At 43.1% G+C, this 26715-nt stretch overlaps 1 non-coding gene and 1 pseudogene across 1 annotated transcript; one reads left to right on the top strand and one right to left on the bottom strand.

Moving 5' to 3' along the window:
* Nucleotides 1–4226: 4226 nt before the first annotated feature.
* On the bottom strand, nt 4227–4355 carry LOC134478787 (small nucleolar RNA SNORA17). The gene has a single exon (XR_015639216.1). It is a non-coding gene; the product is annotated as a small nucleolar RNA SNORA17 (small nucleolar RNA).
* Nucleotides 4356–9022: 4667 nt separating this feature from the next.
* On the top strand, nt 9023–18257 carry Gzmc-ps4 (granzyme C, pseudogene 4; annotated as a pseudogene).
* The last annotated feature ends 8458 nt before the right edge of the window (nt 18258–26715 follow it).

Below are 26715 nucleotides of genomic sequence, written 5' to 3'. Positions count from 1 at the left end.
GGTTTTCTATATCCAGGGTTGTTTTCCTGTGTTCTTTCTTCATTGCTTCTATTTCCATTTTTAATTCCTTCAACTGTTTGATTGTGTTTTCCTGGAATTCTTTCAGGGATTTTTGTGATTCCTCTCTATAGGCTCCTACTTGTTTATTTATGTTTTCCTGCGTTTCTTTAAGGGAGTTCTTCATGTCTTTCTTGAAGTCCTCCAGCATCATGATCAAATATGATTTTAAATCTAGATCTTGCTTTTCTAGTGTGTTTGGATATTCAGTGTTTGCTTTGGTGGGAGAATTGGGCTCTGATGATGCCATGTAGTCCTGGTTTCTGTTGCTTGGTTTCCTGTGCTTGCCTCTCGCCATCAGATTGTCTCTGGTGTTACTTTGTTCTGCTATTTCTGACAGTGGCTAGAATATCCAATAGACCTGTGTGTCAGGCGTGCTGTAGACTCGTTTTCCTGTTTCCCTTTAGCCATATATGGGAACAGAGTGTTCTGCTTTCAGGCGTGTAGTCTTTCCTATCTACTGGTCTTCGGCTGTTCCTGTGGGCCTATGTCCTGAGGCCACCAGTCAGGTCCCTTGGAGCAGAAAAGTTGGTCTTACCTCTGGTCCCGCGGCTCAAGTTGCTCATGGGTGGTTGTTTTTGAGCTCTCCATGAGGGCAGCAACCAGGAGGGCCTGCACTGCCTTTCCTGGGAGCCCCCGTGCACTAGGTGTCCCAGAGGGCATTAGGTGATTTCCTCTGGAGTTAGAAATGTGGGCAGAGTGTAGTCTCTTCTGGCTTCTCAGGCCTGTCTGCCCCTCTGAAGGTTTAGCTCTCTCTAACACGAGATTTGGGTGCAGAGAACTGTTGATCCAGTCCCTTCAGGTCAGGGCAGTGTCTGGAGCGCAGGGGACCTCAAAAATCCATTTCTTAAGAAACATTCATAACTATATGTAGCCAATTAATGACACGTGGATTTGGGTGGTCCTTTTGAGCCTTCTTTTGGGTCTTCTTCTTTTCTCTTCCCTCTCCCTTTACCAAAACTATGTTCCCACCCTACTTTCTCACTTTCCAATCCTAGGCCCTGCCCCATTCTTTGCCAGCCCTCACCTGCATAAAGACAATGATCCACACCCAAGGAAGCTGGAATGGTTTTCAAGATCAGGGAGTCTATGCTGTGCCATTTGATGCCAGGCTCTGTGGGACCATATTGGTCTAGTTGCTTTGGAGTTGTCTGGAATGCAGATTCTGAGGGAGCATTTGGGAACTCTGAGTTGCTGGAGTATCATGCAATTGATTTGAAACCAGTTGGGACCTATAAACTAGGAACAGAAAGGAAAGTTAAGGAATTTAGGGGAAATAATAAAAACATTTTTATTGGTTCTTTGTGAATTTCATGTCATGCACTGGACTGTTAGGTGCCATTTAGGAGAAACTAAGGCTAGCAGGTGGCCTTCCTGAAGGTGGCCCACCATTTTAGCAGATTTCTTAAAGGTCAACGTATAGATGAACTTTCATGAATTAAGGTTGTTTAGAGGAGTTAATGGTTTTATAGAACTCCTGATTTCATTCAAACAATTTTAGGAGGAAAAATTTTTGTTTAATTTTATTTTTTACTTATTCACTTTACTACCTACTCACTGCCCCCTCCTGGTCACCCTCTCCTAGAATCCTCCCCAGTGCTTCCTCATGTTCTCCTCTGAGCAGAAAGGGTCCTAGAGAATTGTCTGGCACTTAAGTCTCTGCTAAGTTAGGGGCTTAAGAAGAAAGCTTTAAGAGTTGGTTTTAGTTTTTTTGCTAGAAAGATGTAATAAAGTAGAATCAAGACGAATATGTGCCCACTCCTCATAATAGTAAGTAAAGGCTGCATAATAAGAAATACAAAGAGCTTTCATAATTACACTAAAAAGAGAAATAAGCTTGGGACAAATTTGTGTTCCAGGAAAACATTTAGGTCCAAGGATATAGCTACAGATGTGCACTGTAACTCAAGGCCATGTAAAAACTGTTGCTTTGAACTTATAAGGAGTATATTAGAATGAAACACTGCTTTGAACTTAATATCAACATCTTTCTGTAACTCCGAATTTATGTAACATTTTATCTTTGAGGAAATCCTCTAAAGAACTTTTTCTCTAAGATTGTATAAAAAGTCCAAGGAAAAGAAATAAAGTTGTTGGTTAAGTAGTTTAGCTTGGGTAGCTCTGCCTTATCCATCCATCCATCCATCCATCCATCCATCCATCCATCCATCCCTCCAAATGTATCTGTCTGTCTATATATACATGTGTAGGTACTCATGCATATATAAGCACGCATGAATATTTGTGGAGCAAATGAGACAGCTGGTTGGGTCCAACAAAAATGTGAATGTGTTAATGTGTAAGTGAGAATGTAAATGAAAATGTATGTATGAATGCATATGTGTCTGTACTCTTCATATTGACTATAAAACACATCTTAATTCTTTTCCTTTTCATTTTCTCTGGTTCACAGAGTTTACCAGCCATTCCAGTGAAGGGCTTCTGGCTGCCTGGCCCTAGATGGGAACAATAGCGATAAATCCTTTATCTAACCACCCACTGTTAGCAACAAGTGTCAGTAAATCCAGAAGTCTGCAGCTTCTGGCTGCAGAGTAACTAAAAGTCAAGATAGTTATATGTTATTATAGAAAGGAATTCAACTGTTGCCCCCAGCTTCAGAGAGGACCCAGCCTGGAGCTGGCCTCAGGCAATGCACCTTCCCCTCCTCTTAATTCCCACCCTCCACCTTTGCAACCTCTGCTGCTCAACAGAGAAAAATATCACATTGTGGACTCTGTAGTGTGCTGCAGTGTGTCCTACAGTGTACCCTTTTGTACACCTCTTTACTTGTAAGCGTTCATTGCAATGACTCATTGGTCTGGTATGAAGCCCCTGGTTTCTGCTACTCTATTAATACTGGAATCTCACTGGGACTTCTCTCAGATACTCTGTTCCTGCCCTGCATCATGGAGATGCTTTAGTTTTAGATTTGTAGGACAGCTTCTTCATGTACTCAGGCAGTTTGCTGATGTTGGGACAGGTCAATTCAAAGCCCTGAATCTGGGCCTGAGAGGCATCTGAGATGGACAGCCTGCTGGCTCTCAGCTTTCATGTCCTTCATTCCAGCTCACTTGCAAACCCTGCAATCGGGAGCAGGTTTACCGTTCTGCCCAGGTGAGGTACAGGGTCAGCTCAGGGTGCTGCCAATGAGGGATATGGCCAGCTCTTTGGTCTGCCATAAATGGGAGGGTTAAGGGAGAGGAAAACGTGTCTCTCCCTCACCAGCACCACTGTCCAGCAGCCAAAAGGCAGAGCCAGCTCGTCTGTACTCAAGCCCTGGGGTTGGCTCTCCTGCAGTCTTATATCCAGGCCTAGCTCTCCTGTGCTGCCCAGGGGAAGTACAGGGCTTGCTTTCCAGAGTGCTGTAGCAGGTTAGGGGGTAGGGAGGGCTACCTCTCCTACTCTAATGACCCCAGAGCTGGTTCGTGCACCTGCCACAAGTGGTGAGGGGTGAGGGGGAAGAAAGGTATCCATCATTCATTCATGTCACCACAGAAAATCCAGTGATAGAGCCAGATCTTCCACACTTGCATCCTCAGGGCCAGATCCCTCACAACTCCTCTAATTGTGCAGCTCAGCTCTTCTGAGTACTGCAGCAGGAGGCTGAGGTCTGCTCTTCTGCTCGCATGCCTCTAGGGCCAGTTCCCCCATCATGCCCAGGTGAGGGGTAGGACCAGTTGTGCACAGTCTTGAGACAATGAAATATTCCTCAGTAGCAGCCCAGACCAAGAACATCCACCTGGCCTTTGATGGTAACAGAACCCTCCTACTGCAGGGCCATGGACCCAGATGTGACCCTCAGTGGCAGCACAGGCTCTGTGCTCATCAGGTGGCATCACCAGTTATCTACAACAGGCTATTTCTCACTACCTTGAGTCTTCAGTTCTGCTTTTCTTCATTGTGCTCACATATTTCTGTTTCTCTTTTCTTTCATTTCTCCACTACTTATTTGATTTTCTTAGTAGTGCCCATGGTCTCTGAGTGTCTGGGGTCATCCAGGAGTAGTCTCAGGAGTGCTGTGCACTGCTCATATATTATGGTGCCACACATGGGTCATCTGCCCCCTTCTAGGCCTGCATGTTGCCAGACTGGTGTTCATCTCAGGTTAACTCTCTGTCTGGACCCTTGGTGCTGTACTGGAGGTGGTCTTAGGCTTCCTTTCTGTAGGGAATGTTGCATTAATCCTTTACATATTCATAGGTCAGAACACTGAGTGTGGACATAGCCCCTCTCTTCTCTGCCACCCACTGATGAACATGTGAAAGCGCAGCCACATCTACAATGGCTCTAAGGGCAGCAAGCAGGAAACTGTTTAAAAAATCTTTGGTGTACATATGAAATTTCCACACCCATGGTCCTAGCAGTTAGGGGGAGAAGACCACGAAAAGGGAGAGAGATCCCATGCTCAGAAATAGGTGGGGAAATTTTAGGCTGTTGATCGACAGAAGTCAATTTGGAGTTCATTTGACCTGTATGAGGTAGATTAAGTCCATTTATGAGAATTCTTAGGTTTATAAAAAGAGATAAAATTGTACCACTTTTTGTAATCTTACTGAAATATATATTATAGAAAGAGCAGCCGATGTATATCTTTCTGTTAAAGTAAAGTCAAACAATATCATAGACAGAGAGCAAGATATCTTAAACACCTTTTTATTTATTTCAGATTCATAAATAAACCCTCACAACTTACTTAAGCTTCCACATCCTTAGACCTTAAAACACTACCTTAGACCATCTTACAGGCTCTCGCGGGGTAGCTTTTATATTCTCAGATCTTTACACTTACATTTTATACCTTAGAATATTGTTTTAGGTTTTATAACTTCAAGCCTTTATAACTTGGTGAGTAGGAATACGAGGGCATCATATAGTGGAGGTGGTTTATTTTGCTGACATACATTGCAGGTTTGGGTTAGGTTCTTATCTAATGGCATGAGAGTCAGATGGTTTTGAGGAAAGGAGAAAAGTGATTTATTATTAGAGTGAAATATTTGATGTAAGTAGAGGGTTGTGTCCTGTGCTAAAAGACGATTATATATGTTGTTTTCTGGGTTATGTAGTAGGGTGGTCCAGAGAGAAGTGTGATGAATTGTAAGGGATAAAACGGCAGCTTGACAGGCTGTCGTGTTGGTGTGATTATTGCCTTTACTGATGATGGAGGGATCTGCCTCATGTGCCTTGCAATGTACTCAGACAATTTGAGAAAACAAAAGTAAGACCTTGATGAGTATATAAAGAGTTAGTAATTGAGTGGTCTTTTGTGTTTGAAGTCCTTGTTTCTTCCAGATGGTCAAGTTTGTTAAGGAAAATATATATGGAGTCTGTATACTCCACCAATAATGTACGTTTGGCAATTTGGAAGACTCTGATGAAGGCTATTAATAATTGATAGTGTGTGGGGGTGAAGGAGGCCACGTTGATGATAGCATGATCAGGAACCACTGTGTATCCTGCAACATTGTGGCCTCTTGGGAGAAGAGAGGGGCATATGTATAAAGAGTATAAGAAGAAGTTGCTAGAGGAGCCTCTTTATGTGAGAGGGATGAGGGAGGAGATCATTCGGAGTCTCTGGATAGGAGTGAACAGGGTCTGGGAAATGTTGTGTTAAAGGGAAAACACGGAGGAATTGCATTAGGCCAGGAAAGAAATGAGGGTAATGAGTTTTTGATAAGAGAAGTTTGGAGGGATAAAATCTAAGGGAGGAGGGTTTGGAGTCCTTTGTAAGTTAGAGAGAGAGAGAGAGAGAGAGAGAGAGAGAGAGAGAGAGACAGAGAGAGAGAGAGACAGAGAGGAATACACTGTGAGGGGGAATGCCAGTTAGTTTGTTTGATTTAGAGATGAGCAGAGATTTGTGGCAAGAGCCCTTAGGCAGGGATGCCACCCTAGAATGACAATTCTTAGATTCTGAAGAGGTAAGTTACAGGGGTAAACGCCAGTACTAGAAAGTGTTCCAAGACATACGGGCATTGCTCTTTGGAAGTGTAAAGATGGAAAGCTCTGCATAGATTTGGAGGCTGAGGGCCAGGGTTGCAAAGAGATTTTGTATGTTTGTTTAAGGAATTTCTTGCCAAGAAAGGTTCATGCAGAAGCAACTTAGTATAGAGGATGTAGAAGTGAGTATCCAGAGACCCATGAACAGAGGAAATTGACCCCCCCCTCCCATGAAAAGCTGTTCACATTTTGTTGAGGGCAGAAATAGGCAAGGGGATTTTGAGTGAAGTGTTTATGGGTTGGAGTGAGAGAAATTCCAAGATAGGTGACTGTAGGAGAGGAGAGTTTAGCTTTGGAACCCATGGAACTGAGGAAAGTAATGAGTGAGGCAGTATTGGCTGTCTGAGAGGGAAGGACTACAAAGGAGGAAGCTATTGACATATTGTAGCAGGTAGGAGAATATCCACATACTAAAGCAGGCAGGAGGTCATCCACATACTGTAGCAACTTAGTGATTGCCTGGCCAGAAAAGGAGGGACTGTGTCTGAAAAAATGATATCAAGTATGAACATCTAGTGATATTGAAGGGAGAAAACACCTTTAAGGTCTAGGATTAAGAAGTGAGTAGGGTTTCCAGTGGTCATGGAAAATATAATGTAAGGTGGATAGGGACACAGGCAGTGCTGATGAAGCAGAGGCTTTGAATAAGTGGAAGGTTCACTTAGGCTTTTGACTGACCATGGGAGTACTGTAGGTGAAGAGGTAGGATGTAGAATCCATTTAGTTACAAGATATTGAATGATGAATTGGAGGCCTCTGAGACTGGTGAAGTGTAAGGGGCATTGGAGTTTGGAGATGTAGGCAGAAGGGTCTTTGCACAGAATATCAAAAAAGCTTATGAACAGACAAGAAGGTCTGAGTGGGAATTAGACGGGCATAAGACGGGCATGAGAGGGGGTGATTGTGGGTAATCAAATAATCAAAATATGTTGAAAAAATGTTTAAAGTTGTCAAAGAATTTCATAAGGTTCACAGGATAAGATCATCTCCCATGTCAAAAACTCTTAAGGAGTGACTGGGCTGACTCTGGTGACATCATTCTCATTTCAGTAGGATGGCGAAGCCGAGGACACAATGGCAGCAATATCAAGTTACTTACCACAAAACAAACAAAATCTGGAACAGACTTCACAATGAAAACTTAGTTGCCACTTTAACTTTCCAGTGTATTTAACTACTCATTTCATCTTTAAGGTGAAATTCAACTTGACATGAATGTTCCAGGTGAGGAAGGAATTATGGTGAGCTCAAATTAAACCCAATTAAATATACACATATCAACCCAGCAGAATGGAGTTTTGTGAACAGTGATGTAGCCTTGCTTTGACACTTAACATGAGATTTTAAAATCATATTTCAAGATGTCCAGAAATATTGTCATGTATTTTCATATGTCCATTTTTGGTCCGTCAAATGGGATGCATAATCCTTCATTCAAATTAAAAGTATATTTATCATGTCGCTTCATGACTTTTTTGGGGATTTTATGGGTCTTTTTCAGGCATAGATGCTCACACCCTAGCATCACACTGTATGCATACTACCACTTTTCACAGCACATACACTTGTGAGCAACTAGTCTCAAGAACTGAGCACAAGGGACTGCACACAGGGCTCAGAAGTCTTAACAGTATACCCCTCATGTTTAGACCGCCATGTTTATAGCTCATCACTGCTTGTAACTTCAGTTCCTCTGGCTTAAAAGTTTACTAACATCAGAGCTATGTCCATCAAGCCATAGAGTGAAACATTTGTTTTTCAAAGCAACATAGAATATCCACCCTGATCCTTTTGTCCTCCTTTGTTAGTATGATAAAAGCAAACCAAAATAAATGTTATTACTTACAGGTTTACAGATAACACATACATGGACCCTGCTTGATGGTTTTAAAAGATTCTTTCCAAATGGCCTCTCATATAATTAAGATTATTTTATTCTGTAGGCTTTTGTTGCTTATCTGTGTGTGCACATATTGTATCAGTTATACACAGTCCCTTTCAGGGTAAACAATGAACATTCATTAGAACCTGTTTAAGCAGTGTACATCCCCAAGCAGTAGCCATTCAATGTTGAGCAGAGAAGCCAAAATGTTGCATATCCATGGACCAGATGACTAATTTTTAGGCAATTAATACTTTTAATTGCATAAAGACTAAAGACTTCAATCCATAACTAAGACAAAACAGCCTTTCTTGGTCCCAAAATATAAGAGGAAAAAGTTCAAAAGTATATGAAATCTATGAAGCAATGTGATAAGAAAGCAGGATCTGGTAGCTTTGTCGTTTTCTGGATGTACACACACACACACACACACACACACACACACAATTAACTATGTATGACAGTAACACATGATCATGGTATATGAGGCAAACACTTGCCTTTCAATTTTTCTCTTGTGACTTCCTAGCAGTTGTCTAGTTGTAACTATTCCTAGGAGAGTCAGAGTTAAGATTAATTCCTGAGAATGTTCAAAGAGATTGTTCTACAGTATGATCAATAGTCCCAAATATTAATAAGATGATGTTTTGCATTGCAGCATGAACTCTCATTAAGCACTTTTATTGTGTGTATAACAGTAAGAGCAGTATTATAACTTCTGTTAAGATAAATTGTGTGTCAGTATTGTTTTGAGAAAGAAAGAAAGACAGAAATACAGAAAGAGAAAAAGGAAAACAGAAAAAAACAGAGAACAAGCGAAATCTTACCAGAATGTAAAAGGGTGTAAGAGTTAGAAAAGGACACACTTGTGTCTCCATCCAGTCACGATGGACATCCTGAGGTCTCAGGCCTACTTATCCACACCCTCCAACCTTGTCCATTTTTGGTCTTTATCCCAGTTTAGCACATAGTAGGTCAATGTGGTGAAAGCATCATTTTTAACCAAACCACAAAACTTCCTTAAATAATATGATGCTGATCAGAAGCGGATGTGCATAGGTTTAAAATGCCTGTGAGATCCCTGAGCCCACACATCGTTCATCTCCATCCAAGGGCTGTGTCTGCTCTGCCCTCCTCCAATTTGAACAGCCTTGCTGGGAAGATGCCACCAGTCCTGATACTCCTGACCCTATTTCTGCCTCTTGGAGCCAGAGCAGGTGAGTGAACACCCCTGTCCCAGATGTGCCACTCCACGACAACCTCTGCTGCCTTTCTGCCCAGCAGTGGTCAGGGATTGTCCTGACACTGAACCCAAGAGATTTCTGAACGTCAGGTTCGATACCAAACCAGACTTGGAAATCTGACACTGGCCTGATTTCCAACAAGGTCTGAAGAATGGAGATGCTTTCAGAAAACTTAGTAGGCACTAGTTCTCCTGCTTTTTCCCATCACCTGGAGACTGGATCATTCTTAGAAAGAGATGTGGCAGAGAATGAAAAGATACAAAAATGTACATCTTTAACTTGACTTCCGACTAGGGAAAGGGAGCTTTAATGAGATTTAATATTCAGCCATGATTATTTGATGTACAATGAATCCAGTCTTCAAAAGCCTAGGGGACCTGCAGACTCCATTTTCAGTCACCCACCCCCCACCCCCCAGATATACCCTCCTGACCTCAAATATTACTCCCAGACACCAAATATTCTAGGCTTTTCTTTCAGATGAGATCATCGGAGGCAATGAGGTCAGTCCGCACTCCTGCCCCTACATGGCATATTTTGAGATGATAATGAGAAGACATTCTGAGGAGGCTTCCTGGTTAGAGACAACTTCATGCTGACAGCTGCTCACTGCAGAGGAAGGTGAGAAGAAGCAGCCAGCCCACATTTTCTCAGACACACACAGGAGCTTCTGTTCTCTATTGTAGAAGCTCCCTGTGAGTTCACACTAGAAGGCAGGATTGTGAAAATTGATGTCTGTCAAGAGGCACATTTGAGGTAAAAGAGTGATAGGTTACAGCAAGCAGCAAGCTTTGTGGGGAGTGGGTGTGTTGGCAATCCCAAGATTGCGCCCGGGACTGCTCCCAAGTCTTATGACTATCACCTGACTTCCTCATACACCCAAAAGTAAGCCACACCCATTGTGAGAGCTGCACAGGCACACCATGACACAAGATCAGGCCATTTGGCATGGACCTATGAACTGAGACTTTGTAGATTGGACTGATGGGGTGTGTTTATGGGTTATTATTTGGGAGTGTGCTTGAGCATAAGAGATTGCTGTTTGCATGCAGAAAGAAAGGTTCCTGAATAAACTGCTTTGAGAAGAACGTCATGGTGTCGCTCCTTTCTGTGGGATGGAGACGGAGACGACTAGTGGTGGCCCGTAAGGGGACATTCGTTCAGAACTCATCGCAGTCAGGGTGGCTAGCCAGTAAGTTCCCAGGTAAGTGGGATGAGCTAAGCTCTCGGGTTGAGACTATAAGGTTCCCAGTTTTGTGACAAGTTTCACCAAGCGCAATAGGGAACTCTACCTCCGCTCAAACAGTTCACCAGGCCCTCAAGGATTTGTTGAAAGTGAAAGGAATCGGGCTAAAGAAAGACATAGTGGAGAATGTTTTAAAAGCAGTGGACTAAATTGCTTCATGGTTTCCTGTACACGGACACCTGACAATGCCCAGTTAGGAAAAATTAGGGAAAGACTTGAGGTTTGCCAAGGAGCAGGGGCTTTTTCTAAAAAGAGTAATGCCAGTATGGAAATTAGTGAAAAATTGCATGGGAGATGAGGAAAGATGTGATGCAGAGCTAAAAAAGGGAAATGAGGTGATAAGTCAGGTTAGAGAGGAACGCTCCCAAAAATCGGAGACTGAGGGAACTTCTAGTGAGGGAGATATGTCGGAAGACGATCTGGAGAGCATTGCAGACAGCTTAGAGAAAGTAAAACTGAAGGTAGAGCCATCAGCTCTGGGGCCGCCTCATCCACCACCGTATAATCCGGGTGGGGTAGAGGGACGTAATCTACACCCAGAAACCTGGAGGGAACTGCGAGCCCAATGCTTCCCTGTATTTCAGAATGCGCAGGGCAATCGCACACATGAGCCACTAGATTGGAAGATTGTCTAAAGACTGGCCGAAGGAGTTCACGCATACGGTGTTACCGCTACTTATGTAGTGGCGCAGTTAGAATTCTTACATCGCTTTTGTATGACTCCTAGCGATTGGCAGAATCTGACTCGTGCCTGTCTGACATCAGGCCAGTATTTGGACTGGAAGGCATACTTTTTTGAGTTTGCTGCCAAGCAGGCTGTGGTCAACGCTCGTAACGGGCAGCAAGTTTGGGATCAGGACATATTGCTAGGACAAGGGAGATTTGCGGCAGCTCAGATCAATTATCCTCTTCAAGTATATGAACAAATTAACACCATAGGGACTAGGGCATGCAAATCCCTTCCTAGTAGAGGAGAGGTGAGCGGAAACTTGACTAAGATCATCCAGGGACCCAACGAGCCCTTTGCAGATTACGGGGCTTGTATGGTGGAGGTGGGAGGCCAGGTCTTTGGGAATCCTGATACTCCCATGCCACTGTTGAAACAGCTTATCTTTGAACGGTGTACTAAAGAGAGCAGACAAGCTATTACTCCATATAAGGGTAAAGGCTTAGAGGTGTGAATGAAGCGCTGCAGGGTCTTGGGGGGGGGGGGCTTTGTCTAATTCAGGGTTGGCTGCTGCCCTCATGCAGATGTCCCAAGGACAGAATGGCCAAAAGAATAATAACTGCTTTAAATGTGGGCAGCCTGGCCATATGAGGCGCCAATGCCCACAGGTAAAAGGAACAGGGTGTCAATGGCCTAAAATGCCTGGGCTATGCCCCAAATGCAGAAAAGGTAATCACTGGGACAATGAGTGCCGGTCGGTTAAGGACATTCACGGGCAGCCACTTAAAACTGGTGCCCAGCCAAAAACCTTAAGGAGGGGCCCCCAACCCCAGGGCCTGCAAATATATGGGGCAGTGTTGGAAGGATGGCTCAACCTGAGTCCTCCAATGCATTGGGGTCGCCCCAGAGAGCAACAAAAGGAAGTGCAGGACTTGACCTCAGTTCCACCACCAGACTCATATTAACTCCCTGAATGGGAACTCAATTAGTGGATACAGATTTTAAGGGCCCTTTACCTGCTGATACAGTGGGATTGATTTTAGGAAGGAGCTCTGTTACCATGCAAGGGTTAATAGTTCATCCCGGGGTGATTGATCTGGATTTTACCGGGCAGGTTAAAATAATGGTGTCTTCCCCTAGAGGCATCGTTGCTATATCTCCTGGTGATAGGATAGCTCAATTGTTCGTTTTACCTAGCTATCACTCTAAATTTCTGCTAAAGATTTGGAATAAGGGAGCAAGGGCTTTGGCTCAACCGGGGTCTCTAACATCTTTTGTTCCTTGGACCTTGACACCCGGCCACTCTTAAAACTGTCTATTGAAGGGAAATCCATATCTGGCCTCCTAGATACTGGTGCTGATCGTAGTATCATCAGCATCAAGGATTGGCCCACTGGGTGGCCAAGATAACAGTCAGAGCAAACACTGAGAGGACTAGGATATGCTCAAATGCCGGAAATGAGCTCTCATATCCTACATTGGAAGGATGACGAGGGACATTCTGGTGGGTTTCAACCATATTTATTGGCCATTCCAGTGTCTTTATGGGGTAGTAACCTGATGAAAGAAATGGGCTTTATTTTAGCTAATGAAGGGTGCTAAAGCACGCAGGCCCAGGATATGATGATGGGAATGGGCTATGTATCTGGAAAGGGGCTAGGCTGCTCTTTACAGGGCAATGCCTCCCCTGTGATGGTCCGCAAAGAGACTGATTGTGGTGGGCTGGTTTTTCATAGGGGCCACTGAGGGAGCTTTACCCATTACATGAAAAACTGAGGATCCGTTGTGGGTTCCTCAGTGGCCACTTCCCTCAGAAAAGTTGAATGCTGCCCAGGAATTGGTACAAGAACAGCTAAAATTGGGCCATATACGCCCTTCTACTTCCCCCTGGAATATTCCTATATTTGTCATAAAGAAAATATCAGGGAAATGGAGACTTTTACATGACTTGAGAGAAATAAATAGACAAATGGTTTTGATGGGCTCGGTACAGAGAGGGCTGCCATTGCTGTCTGCTTTGCCCAAAAATTGACCTATGATAGTTTTAGATATTAAAGATTGTTTTTTTCTCAATTCCTTTGCATCAGAATGATATGTTTAGGTTTGCCTTCACTGTTCCTTCTCAAAATCATGAAGAGCCTGATAAAAGGTTTCAGTGGATGGTTCTGCCACAGGGTATGGCTAATAGTCCTACTATGTGTCAACTATATGTTGATACAACCTTAAAAGAGGATAGACAGAGGCTTTCTAAGGGTTATGTTAGGAACATAACCTAAGCCTTCCTAAGGGTTATGTTATGTCTCCTAAGGGAAATGTTATCATTACATGGATGACATCCTTATTGCAGCTCCCAGAGAGGAGTTGCTTGATGAGGTATATAGCTGTGTGGTTGCACAGTTAAGGGAAAAGAACTTAGTTGTGGCCCCAGAAAAGATTCAAAAGGACCTGGTAGTAAATTATTTAGGGACAAAAATAACTACGAACTTGGTGTCCCCTCAAAAGATCCACATTCACACTGATAAATTATGTACATTAAATGATTTTCAAAAATTATTGGGAGACATTCAGTGGATCTGCCCTTATTTGTCTTTAACCAATAAAGAACTACAGCCACTATATGACCTCTTACCAGGTGATACCGATTTGAATTCTCCAAGATGCCTTAATGATGCTGCCAGAGTGGCTTTGAGTTTGGTGGAGCAAGGCATTCAAGTTGTTGCTTTAAAGCGCCGAGATGACTCACAGCCTATTGCATTGTGTATCCTGCCAACAGAATCACAGCCAACGGGGGTCTTATGGCAATGGAATCCCTTGCACTGGATACATCCAAAGATATCCCCAGCCAAAACACTTGTTCATTATCCCACCTCAGTGGCTCAGTTAGCCTTGCTTGGCATTCAGCAATATATACAGTACTTTGGCATCCTGCCAAAGGATTTGATAATTCCCTATAATATAAAGCAGCTGGAAGTGTTGTCAGCCTCAATAGATGATTGGGCTATTGCGAGGTGCTTCGGGAATCATTTTTGCATCTCTACATACAGGAGAGAAGGCACATCACGTGATCGCACATTGCTTTGAAGCTTGGGGTGCCTGGGGCCAGCCTAAAGAATTAAAGACTGATAATGGACCGGCTTGTACTTCTGCCTCTTTTGTGTCTTTTTGTAAAATGATGGGTGTTCGATTGACCCATGGATTACCCTATAACCCTCAGGGTCAGGGTATTATTGAACGAGCCCATCGCACCCTAAAAGAATGTTTAATTAAACAAAAGGGGGGAATTGCCTCCGCTGGCTCCACCCCTAGGGAATGATTAGCCATTGCTCTCTTTACCTTGAATTTTTTAAATGAAGATAAGCAGGGTCAGGTTGCAGCTGAGCGTCACCGCAACTCTGATGCTTCTTCAAAAGGCATGGTCATGTGGAAGGACATCCTAACTGGTACTTGGCAGGGCCCTGATCCAGTGTTGATTTGGGCGCAAGTGTCTGTTTGTGTGTTTCCCCAGAATCATCGGCAGCCGCTGTGGGTCCCAGAGAGGCTGACCAGAGTGGTCCAAGATGAACGGAAGGAGGATACTATGGATGTTCCTAGGATTGCTGATGCTTCCAGCAGTGATGGATGAAGACCTATGCTGGGGATTTTTATCTATATTTCCCAAACCCCTACCATTGACTCATTCGGCACAAGTGTTTCCCCGGTTTTTCTCTTCTATTGCTTCGTTGCAGTTGCCCTTTTTGTCATGGGATGGAGAAATAGCTTCTGTCAATGATTTATTGCAGCTTCAGCTGAAGGGATTCCTATGCTTTCAGATGATTCAAAATATTTCTCAGAATAGTGATTGCATTCAAATGTATAATCAATAATCAATCAGCTACATGGTTTGGCATGCCTATCGATAGTTCTACCAAAGCTAATGCCACATGGATTCGAGGGGTGTGGCCTGCAAGTATTTCAAAAGGCAATGATACCATACCTTCCCAACCTAGATGGGCTCCCTTTTGCAAGGGAACCCGTGAGTCACTTCTGCCATGGACTGGGTGTCAGGCTAGAAAGGCAGCATGGGCTGTAAAGAGGTATTTTACCTTTTCTCCTTATATTAGCACAGCCCATAATGGCTCATTTTCAGGATATAATTGGACCTATCCGAATCCTGCTCAGTCAGTAGCTAGTAATCCTCTCAATGTGTGGTTGTTGTGTAGAGTGAATGGTAGTTGCACAGATATCTCTCCTCTGAGCATGTTAGTGGGAGGGGGTTGGGGTAATGTAAGCTTTCATTGGAATGGATCTATAGGGTTTGAAACCTCTGTTTCTCAACTTGCTTATGGGCTTAATGTTTCCTTTAAGGCTACGCCTGTCTGTATGTGGCCTCCTTTTGTGTTTATTGTCTATAATGGGAGTTATGATGATAATGTTGTTAATTGTAGTAGTGGTAGTTGTTTCTATAGTATGTGTTGGAATGCATCTGCATATTCTTTAGCTGTTGTGACCTGTACCTTGGTTTTGTACCCTGGCCTGTTCATGCTTCTTCTGCTATGACTTTGTTTAGGCAAAAAAAGGATTTTGGCATCACTGCAGCCATTGTTTGTGCTATAGCAATCTCTGCCGCTGCAGCCACAGCTGCGGCCGTATCCCTTACCTCAGTAGTACAGACTGCTGCCTCTGTGAATAGTTTATCCGCAAGTGTTACAGAAGCTTTGGATTTATCCCACAACTCATCTCAATAAATTAAAGGAAATTGGTCTCAACATGTTGATGGACTAGTTCGGGAGCTTAGCCGATCCATCGTCCATATCAACTCCACCCATGTGGACGTGTCTTTAGCTGGAGGACTGGCCGATTGGATAACCACAGCTGCCTCTCGGCTATAAGAATGGGCAGGACTCGCTGGACTCGCCCTGTTCCTGATTCTAATGAGCGTCATGGAATTTTGGTGCATTTTCCGTATGCGGTTTCATCAACACAGAACTCAAGCCTTAATGATTCAGGCTTTTGCAGCAGTGGAGATGGGACAGTCTCCTCAAGTGTGGCTTGGCATGCTAGACAAGTAGTCAATGACGGGTAAGACTCCCAGGGCATGTCACCAACCTAAGACAGGGATCAAACCTAAGCTGTTTGTCTCCTGATGATGTGTAAGGGGCATTGCTGCAGGGGGCAACCTAAGACAGGAATTCTCTGTGCCAAAAACATAAAGAAGGGGGAGATGTGGGGAGGGGGTGTGGCGGCAATCCCAAGATGGTGCCTGGGACTGCCGCCAAGTCTAATGACTATCACCTGACTTCCTCATACACCCAAAAGTAAGCCATGCCCATCGTGAGAGCTGTGCAGGCGCACCATGGTACAAGATCAGGCCATTTGGCGTGGACCTATGAACTGAGACTACACAGACTGGACTGATGGGGCCTTGTTATGGGTTATTTATTAGGGAGTGTGCTTGGGGGTAAGAGATTTCTTCTTGCATGCAGAAAGAAAGGTTCCTGAATAAACTGCTTCGAGAAGAACATCGTGGTGTCACTCCTTTCTGCAGGACCGAGACAGACACGACAACGCTTGAGTTGATCAATTACACTGGCTAAAGGAAAGCAGTGGTTGAGTTTGAAAGTTCACATTAGAAATTGATTCAAATCTCAGAATATTGCCTAGGTACAAGAGGGAGGCCCCAGGGATCTTTTGTTCTTGAGAATCAGAGAGCAGTAGGTCAAACCCTGAGGTCCTCCTGTGTCCTCAGGTCCCTGCAACTAGAATCTTACCTGCCTATCTTGCCTTTTGCAGCTCCTGGACTGCATCAGCTCTGACTCTCCATCTCCCCTCCACATTCTGCTCTATTCACAGATCAATGACAGTCATACTGGGGGCCCACAACATCAAGGCTAAAGAAAAGACACAGCAGATTATCCCTGTGGCAAACACCACTCCCCACCCTGACTATAATCCTGATAAACGTTCCAATGACATCATGCTATTAAAGGTGAGACCTGCCATTCTCACACCCCATAACTCCACACATCCTTCAGACCTCACTCCTCATCCCAGCCCTAGTGACTATGCTCTGCTTGGTGCAGGACTTCTCCCTGCCCTCCTTCTCTCATCTTACTTCTTCCCTCCTTCCACCCTGAGTTTCAATGTGACCCAGAACGCCGGCCTCTCGGTTGAGGTGCTTTCTTCTGTCTCTTCTGTATCAGCTGGTGAGAAGTGCCAAGAGGACTAGCACTGTGAGGCCTCTCAACCTGCCCAGGCGCAATGCCCATGTGAAGCCAGGGGATGTGTGCTACATGGCTGGTTGGGGAAAGATAACCCCACAGGGGGAATTCCCAAACACACTGCGGGAGATTGAGCTGACAGTACAAAAGGATCGGGCCTGTGCATCCCAGTTCCAAAGTTCTTACATCAAAGCGAGTGAGATATGTGTGGGAGACTCAAAGATCAAGGGACCTTCCTTTGAGGTAAGTTGTATTTCCTTCAACTCTGGGCTCAGTTGTAGGAGGAAGGAATCTGGGGGCCTACAGAATCAAACCTAAAGAGACTCACTGGCTATTATCTTTCTCTCTGGTAACAGCAGGAACCAGTAATGAACTATGGTCCCAGAGTTAACTTGAAGGCTTTGTTGAAGGTAGATTGTATAAAAGGATGTGTTTAAAAAACAACACTTGACTGAAGGTTCAGGCTTTAGAAAGCTGGACTCCTGAGTGTGTTATAACCATGGCCAGATGTCTCCTCTGAGCAGACACATACTTTGTCTGTGGGCTTCCCCTACATGCTGTGAGTCTACGTCCTTAACAGCCTGGAGACAAGAGTCCCAAACACCTTCATAGAGAGTGGGATCAGAGACCTGGGAAAAAGGCAGGGGCTGACCTCAGGACAGAGTTGCAGCCCTAACCATATCCAGTCGCAGCTGAGACGGCCAGGGGTCCCGCGCCTCCCTTTTGACCTCCCACAAGCAGAAGTTAAAAGCTATGCTTCTCTTGGAGGAGTCATAACATGAGACAGTACGAAAAAGTGCTCACCGTGTGCCCCCTCAATTTACAGGAAGATTCTGGTGGGCCTCTTGTGTATAAAAAAGCAGCTGCAGGCATTGTCTCCTATGGGAAAACTGATGCATCAGCTCCACAGGTCTTCACGAGAGTTTTAAGCTTTTTATCCTGGATAAAGAAAACTATGAAAAACAGCTAATTACAAGATCCAACATGGATCATTTCATGACTAACCATGTTCCTTATAGCTGAGTCCAGAATTGCTGCAGGACAGATTGCAGCAACTAAATAAAGCATTTTTTTTTCTGACTGGAAAGACTGGTTCCATGTCCATTCACATGCACCAACTCTGTTAGGGTGGCCAACAGCATATTTTTAAGTTCTATTTGCCCCGTCTCCATACATACATCTATTCAAAGCTCAAGCAAGTCCAATGCTCAGCTCATTTTTTTATTTTCCTAGACTCTGCAGTACCTGCCCTTCTGACAGGTCTAAAGTGAGCACCATCAAGAAAAAAGTTGGGTGTCTCCTGTCTTGGGGCTCAGAGACACCTACTACCTACTCTGTGTCATATGGAAAACATGAGAGGGAAAGCTCGGTTGTCTTTGAGACACAGAAGAGATAGCTGAAGTCACTGGTAGATGGGCCTTCCTGGATAGGGTGTCTCTCTCCCATAGCTTCACCATTATTGGACAGCTATTGCATTGACCCTGTTTCTCCTCTAGGAATAGTTTTCTATCCTCCTGTGGAAACAAAGCCTGGCTTTTTTACCCTCCCATCTCCACCCCATCTCTTTCATTCCCAGTCAGCTAAGTCTAGAAAATTCTGTGCTTTAAAGTCCACAGAGTTCTGAGCAGGTCCTACCTCTTCACCCTACTAAGGACACTCAATGCTGCATGTGATTTAGTCCACTAGGGCCTCAGCCCTGTGTTCACAGACCAGCTTGCCCCCTCTTAGAGAGGATTCTCCCAAAAGCCCAGACCAGAAGTGAGATCACAGAGGGACCATGGAGACCAGGACTTCAGTGTCTCTCCCCAAAACCTGTACCCCAACTCCCACCAATGCCCAGACCTAGGAAGCCCCTCCCAATCAGCTCCATACCCTCCTGTGTGCACAGTATCCATAGCAACAGGGTCGTTCAGCACCATGGGTCCCTCTGAGCTTCTTCATCTCAGTCACTGCTGCCTCTAGGCTAAAATCATCTGAACCACATCCATCTTTTATGTCCCAAAGGTTAAAAGAACTAGATAATTCTACTTAAGGTGTGAGGTTTGGAAATAACTTCAGTCACTTACCTTCTAGTGGGAAGCTAGAGAGAAAAGCAGTGTTTTTACCTAGGGGAGGGGGAAGTTGCTGGAGAACCACACAACTGGGTCAGCCTTTGTGTGTTTATTCTAAAGAGAACATACATGACAATTGTGCAGGTTTAAGTCATAAGAGATGCACATGGGCAAAAGCATAATTCATAAGCAGAAATGAGTGTGAATCAAGGAAGCTGTTAAAAAGTGAAACTTGGGATGGAGAAGTAACTCTCCTATTTAGGAACTCTCAATGACTGCTGTGTCCATAGTGTGCAAGATGTCTTGGGCTTCTCTTCATGTTAGTCAGGTCTTGCCTTGAGGTTGTAGGAAGAATGTGTGCCTTTGTATTAAAAAAAATAGTCTCCCTTTGTTGGCTTCACATGTCTAAGATGCCGATGCTTCCAGACTTGGGGCTCATACCTGTAATCTAGCACTTGGAATTCGGAAGCAAGCAGAACACCATTAGTCCACTAAAAGGTGCTTGATTTAACTTAAGAAAAATGAAAACTCCAAGCAGCCTTGCTTTGAAGGTCTTGTAGTACCAGAACCGTCAGAGATGACATGACTTGTAGCTACAGCTTAATGTCTCTCTGCATTCCTACTAGTCACAATGATACATTCTCTTGTGAGATGCAGTAGAATTTCCCTTTGTATCCCATAACCTCCAAAGGCATGCTTGTACGTAGGAAGAGAAGTTAGTGCCACACAGTTTGAAAGGAAACAGGAAACCAATCTTTGCCCTGTAGACATGTTATGGACCTAGCTCCTTTGTTGATGACAAAAGCAAAGACAGATACAGAATCAAAGAACAATGCATGTTTGAAAGTCATACAAATATATATTCAATGTAGGTGCTATATTACTTTGAGGCAGTGGTTCTTTGGCTTAAAATAACTTTGAAAATCACAATCATGTATCTTTAAGAAGGAGATAAAATATTTCTACAAAAGGGTTGTAGTTGAGCCAGCGTCAAACATGCTAGGATAGAACCTGAACTGAGCCTAGGATTCCCTGGCTATTGAGACACAGTTACCTACAAGTGACATCTACTCTATAGTCAGTAACTTCCTGGCATCCCACACACAGGATGAGCCCATGCTCAGACCCCTGTTTCCTCCCACAGTTGCATGTTTAAAGCTATGCAAAGCCAATTGGCTTTGATGCCAATGAGCACACACTTGAGTTGACTCAGACACAGGTAAATGCCTTAAACACAGCCTGCTTCAGATCTCTCCATCCTTACCATTGGCAAAAGAGGACACTGTCCTCCCTTAACATCTCTGTGTTGATCCAGCTGAACCTAGGAAAGAAAATGCTTCAACTGTTCAAGGCCCAACTTCTCTGCTCTACCAGGCCTTTGCAGTCACATCACTGGAAGAGAGGACTGTAAGATACCCCTGAAGGACACAGTCCAGAAGCAAAACTCCTCAATGTTTTCCTGGTTTGTGCTTGGAAATAATATACTGCTATTCTTCCTCTGTTCTGCCCCTGTTCATAATCTGCAAGCAGCATTTTTCTACGGACTTAGATAATACACAGCTTCTGGTCTCTATTTTTGTCCCAACCTACCTTTATTTGGTGAATATTTCAGTGAGCCCCATGGGCTCATGTATTTGAACACTTGGTTTGCAGTTGTGGGTGCTATTTGGAGAGGTTTAGGAAATAGGCTTTGCAGAATATTGCTGGTGGTTTGAGGTTTTGAAACTCCAAGCCATTCTCAAGCCTCTCTCTCTCTCTTTCTTGCTTGCATGCTCTGTGTGTGTGTGTGTATGTGTGTGTGTGTATGTGTGTGTGTGTGTGTGTGTGTGTGTTTACAGTAAATGGTTTGAGCCCCTCAGCTCCCTGCTCTATTCTGCCACTTTTTGTCATGCCCCCAAGTGAGATTGATTCATATGCCTTTGGAGCTGTGCCTTTGGAGCTAGACAATCTCCTATAAATTGCCTTCATAGTGTTCTTTAACCAGTGATACAAAGGTAAGAAATCACATGCTTTCACCCAACATCGTCAGGAAAGACTCACAGGAATCGGTTTATTTGCCATATTGCTCAGGGCTGCCTGGCCTGAAATCATAATGGGATTGGCCAGGAGGTAAATAGCCACAGCAGAATGACAACTGTCTGCAGGATGAGGCTGTTGGTCTACTCGAAATAGTTTATCCTTTAAGCCAAAACTGTCTCCCCATTAGCTGCTATCCATGGTTTCCATATCAAAGGTGTGTGCAGACAAATCATCCCTCTGAAGATAATTACGTTCAATTGCTTTGGCTTCTGAGTTAAGTATGGTGATATTTACCTGTCATTCTAACTCTTTGTGGGCTGAGATAGGAGGATAGACCTTCAACATCACCCTTAGCATAGAACATCATTTGATAACAACTCAGGCTGAAGTCTGAGCCTGCCACTTGGTGTCGTTTGGTTCAGTTTGTGGAGTGCAGCTAGGTCTTAGTTTATGCTATAAACCTCAGCATCAGGGATGACAAATTAGCACTTAGTTTGCCCTAGTACGGAATCCCCTTGGGGTTGGGGAAAACCATGCAACTAATAAAACAATTCTCCCTGCCTCCTAGACTTAAAGGGACAGTGTGTGTTTTCCCCTTGAGAATCTGAAATTAATTTCTTTTTAAAGAGTGAAACTTGCCAGACATGGAGGTACCAATAGGATGTAAAAAATTTTTAATCCTGTCCCATGGTTTCTATTCTGACTTTCACCATTCCGGATCCAGGTAAAGCACACACACAGTCTTTATATTTATAATAAGCCTTAAACAGCACAAGAGCCGCGCAGATACCTACCCTCTATGCTATTATAATCTATTTTTCTACTGATAACCCCAAGTTATTACTCTATTTCATCCGGACTGCTCTTAACTCTAATTGGCCAGCCCTTGGGGCCAGCTTTACTCCTAACCCATGGCAGATTCTCATTCCTCCTCTTGAACCTTCTTCTGCTCCTGGTTCTCTTCTGACCCTAAACTGGGGAAACGTAAACACCATCTATGTCTCTTCTGGGCAGCTACTGGGTATTGGCATCTTGATTTACCACTCAGAAATAACTCAGGGGGCAGGGTCACATGTCTATATCCAGCTTCAGGTCTTGGGGACCCACACCTAGCATTGCAATAGACAGCAAGACGAAACCTCAACAGATGGATCTCAAGCTTTGCCAGCTATTACTTGGCTTTACCTCCATCTCTCTTCCATCCCCCATCCCTGAATTTCCTGTAGACAATTTTATTTTGAGTTGAAAGTTTTGTGGGTGGGTTGGTGTTCCTATAGTTTCACTGGGGTTCCTGCTTGTCTACCTAAGGTGTCCTCTTCAGGTTCCATATCCCCAGTGCTGTGTGTCACAGCTAACCCACTGACTCTTGGGTTCCTCCCTTATCCCAGATCTATCACATCCTGAAGATGCCCTCCCTACCTCACCACCCCTGCTGGATGCAGATTTGAATTTATTCTCATGGCCAGATAGCCATCTCTCCTGTTGCTTCGCACAACTGATCCTGACCATTGCAATTTCCCTCCCCATCTACTCGCTCACCCAGTGCCCTCCCTCCATCTGCCTCTTATGGCAAATTTATTTTCTTTTTTAAGTGAGATTCATGCTTCCTCACTGTGCCTTCCTTCTTGTTTTGCTTCCTTGGGTCTTTGGAGTGTAGCATGGGTAGCCTGTATTTTATGGCTAATATTTACTTATAAATGAGTACATACCATGCATGTCTTTTTGGGACTGGCTTGCCACACTTGGTATGATATTCTCAAATTCCATCCATTTGCCTACAAAATTCACGATATCTTTGTTTTTAATATTTGAAGAATATTTCATTGTGTAGATGTACCACATTTTTTGTTCATTCTTCAAATCACCATGGACTGAAGCTGGATTTCAACAAGAGAAACATCAGAAAGCCTACACACTCATCAAACATGAACAAGTCTACTGAATGATCTCTGGGTCAGGAAGAAAGAAAGTAATTAAAGTCTTTCTAGAATTCAATGAAAATTAAGGCAAACATACCCAAATTTATGGGACACAATAAAAGCAGTTCTAAAAGGAAAGTTCATTGCACTAAGTGCCTTCATAAAGAAATTAGAATGTTCTCATAAAAGTGATTTATATTGAAAGCTCTGTAAGTAAATGAAGCAAATACAGCAAACAGGAGTAGAAAGGAGGAAATAATCAAAATCAGGGCAGAAATCAATCAGTTGGAAACAAAGAAAACAATACAAAGAATCAAGGAAACCAAAAGCTGGTTCTTTGACAAAATCAATAATATACAAAACTCCTTAACCAAAGGAACCAAAAGACAGACGGTATCCAAATAAGCAAAATCAGAAATGAAAAGGGAGACAGAAAACAGAAACTGAGGAAATTGAAAGAATTATTAGGTCTTATTTCAAAAGCCCGTACTCCACAAAATTAGAAAATGTTAACAAAATGATGATTTACTAGACAGATGTCATGTACTAAAGTTAAATCAATCAAGGAAATTGTTTAAACAGCCCTATAACACCTCAAGATATAGAAATAGTAATCAACTGCCTCCAAACCAAGAAAAGCCCAGGGACAGATGGTTTTAGTGCAGAATTCTAGCAGACTTTCAAAGAAGAGCTACTTCCAATACTCTTCAAACTATTCCCCAAAATAGAAACACAAGGAACACTGTGAGACTCCTGCCACGAAGCCATAGTCACCGGGATACCTAAACCACACAAAGACTGAACAAAGAAAGTGTACCTCAGACCACTATCTCTTTTAAACATTGATGCAAAAATACTCAATACGTTTTAATATTATACATCCTAAATCTATTCATTTACCTGCAAATTTTAACTTCATTTTATCTTTAGAGTTGGGTAATATTCACTCATACACAGACACACACACACACACACACACACACACACACACACACACACACTCACACGCACTCCTGTGAGTGTGTGTATCCAATTTTCATTATCCATTTATATGTTGATGGAAAACTAGGGGGATTCCAATTATTTGGTGTAGTGAATAATTCATTAATAAATATGGGGGTACAAATACCTCTGAGATAGTGTACTGAGATCTCTGGGTATATTTCTAGGAATAAAATAGCTGGGTCCTATGGTATTTCAATTTTTGATTTTTACCAATCTCCAAATTGATTTTCTTTCGTTTCTTCCTTCTTTCCTCTTGAAATTTTCTATTTCATTCATTTGCCCATATCTGAATTGGCAGTTTTATTTCTTTGGTGTTTAATTTCTGAAATTCTTTGTAAGTTTTGGATAAGTCTGTGATGGCTAATCTTGGTTGTCATCTTGACTGTATTTGGAAGTAACCAAGCACAAACAGCTTGGCAAACCAGTCTTGATTAGGTAATTTGTCATGGACAATGGACCCTAAATTTGGGTCAGCCCTTCTAGCGACAGCTCACATAAAAGGACACGGAGAAAGGAAGGTTTGGTTTGCCTGCTTGTCCCTTCTTTTCTGGCTCCATCTATCCTGTTGCTCAGGTTTCCTTCCTTGGTTGGAGAACCCACTTCTTCAGGACCCCATCACAGATGAGAGCAGCAGATCTCTAGGAATCCTCCGGAGCTCCAGCACAAGACTGGGACAACTGAGACATCTTGGACAGAACAACTGGCTCCTTGGCTTCCTGTCAGGAGTCAGCCATGATGGTTTCTTTTGCTTCACAACATCTTTCATTCAATTAGTCTGGCCTGTTGATACTTATGTTAATTCTTTTGCTTTTGGTGTTTTGTTTTAAAAATACTTGCCTTTCTCAACAGCTTGAAAGGTTTTCCCTTTGTTTCCTTCTAAAAGTTTGTATTTCCTGTCTTTTAAATATTAATATAGATATTTATTTTTAATCCTTATACTGAGAATTTGTCACATTCAACAGTTTCTTTAGTGGAAAAAAATTAAAACAGTATGAACCAACATATAATTAACACCACATATAATAACACTCCAAGTTAGAAGAGCCCTATTTTTAGATTCAAATTTTGTATTTTATAGTTTTTTCAATGAATTGATACAATTTTTCACTGTATTCAAGATCCCAAGCTAAATATAGATGGTTAATAGTTAACATTTTTCATCCTGTGACTTAATTAAAGCAAATGGATTACAAAACACTGAAAAACAGAAATGAAAATAAAATGCAAAATGTAGGTGATTTATGGAAATCATTATCACTTTAATTACTGCCTAGTTAAAAATATTACATTAAATTAAAAAGCAAAACAAATCAAACTTAAAGAAAGGATCATCTATGAAAACACTGAGTTATTTTATGGACACCCCTTCCAGAGTGGAATTGTTTTCAATCTGCTTATTCATCACTGTCTGTCTGCAACTGGTCATCATTCTCATAAGGCAAAATTTTCATCCACCAAAATAAAAAGAGTATGACTATGCTGAAGAACCAAATCAGAACTAAGAGCTCTTATGTCGTTTATGAAGGACACAATTTGACTTCCGAACATCTCTAAGAAAACTCCTAACCACCTGTCACTCAAGTTCCAGGGGTTTTATTACACTCTTCTGGCTTCTGTGTGCACCTGCATTCATTCATGGGCATGCATCTGCCCATGAATAGAATTTTTTCTATTTTCTATTCTTTTATTGAATATTTTCTTTATTTATATTTCAAATGTTATCCCTTTTCCTAGTTTCCTCTCCAAGATACTCCCCATCCCACCTCCCCACCCCCTGCCTCCATGAGAGTGCTCCCCCATTTACCCACCCACTCCCTCCTGCCTCCCTACCCTAGAATTCCCTTACACTGGGACATCAGGCCCTCATAGGACCAAAGGCCTCTCCTCCAAGTGATGCCCTACAAGACCATCCTCTACTACATATGTGGCTGGAGCCATGGGTCACTCCATGTGTTCTCTTTGGTTGGTGGTTTACTCCCTTGGAGCTCTGGGGGGTCTGGTTGGTTGATATTGTTGTTCTTCCTGTGGGGTTGCAAACCCCCTCAGCTACCTCAGTTTTTTAATTCCTCCATTGGGGACCCCATTCTCAGTCCAGTGGTTGACTGTGGGCATCGTCTCTGTATTTGTCAAGTTCTGGCAGAGCCTCTCAGGAGACAGTTATATCAGAATCCTGTCAGCACGCACTTCCAAACATCCCTAATAGTGACAGGATTTGGTGACTGCATTTGGGATGATGCCTTTCCTTAAGTCTCTGCTCCACACTTTGTCTCCATATTTCCTCCTGTATTTTGTTTCCCCTTCTAAGAAGTACTAAAGCATCCACACTTTTGTCTTTCTTCTTCTTGAGTTTCATGTTGTCTGTAAATTGTATCTGGGTAAGAGCTTTTGGGCTAGTACCCACTTATCATTGAGTACATATCATGTGTGTTCTTTT

This window comes from Rattus norvegicus, chromosome 15, assembly GCF_021556685.1.
Source record: "Rattus norvegicus strain SHRSP/BbbUtx chromosome 15, alternate assembly SHRSP_T2T, whole genome shotgun sequence".
Taxonomy (NCBI): Eukaryota; Metazoa; Chordata; class Mammalia; order Rodentia; family Muridae; genus Rattus; species Rattus norvegicus.
Note: the sequence above shows the minus strand (reverse complement) of the source record. Positions and strands in the feature narration are given on the sequence as shown.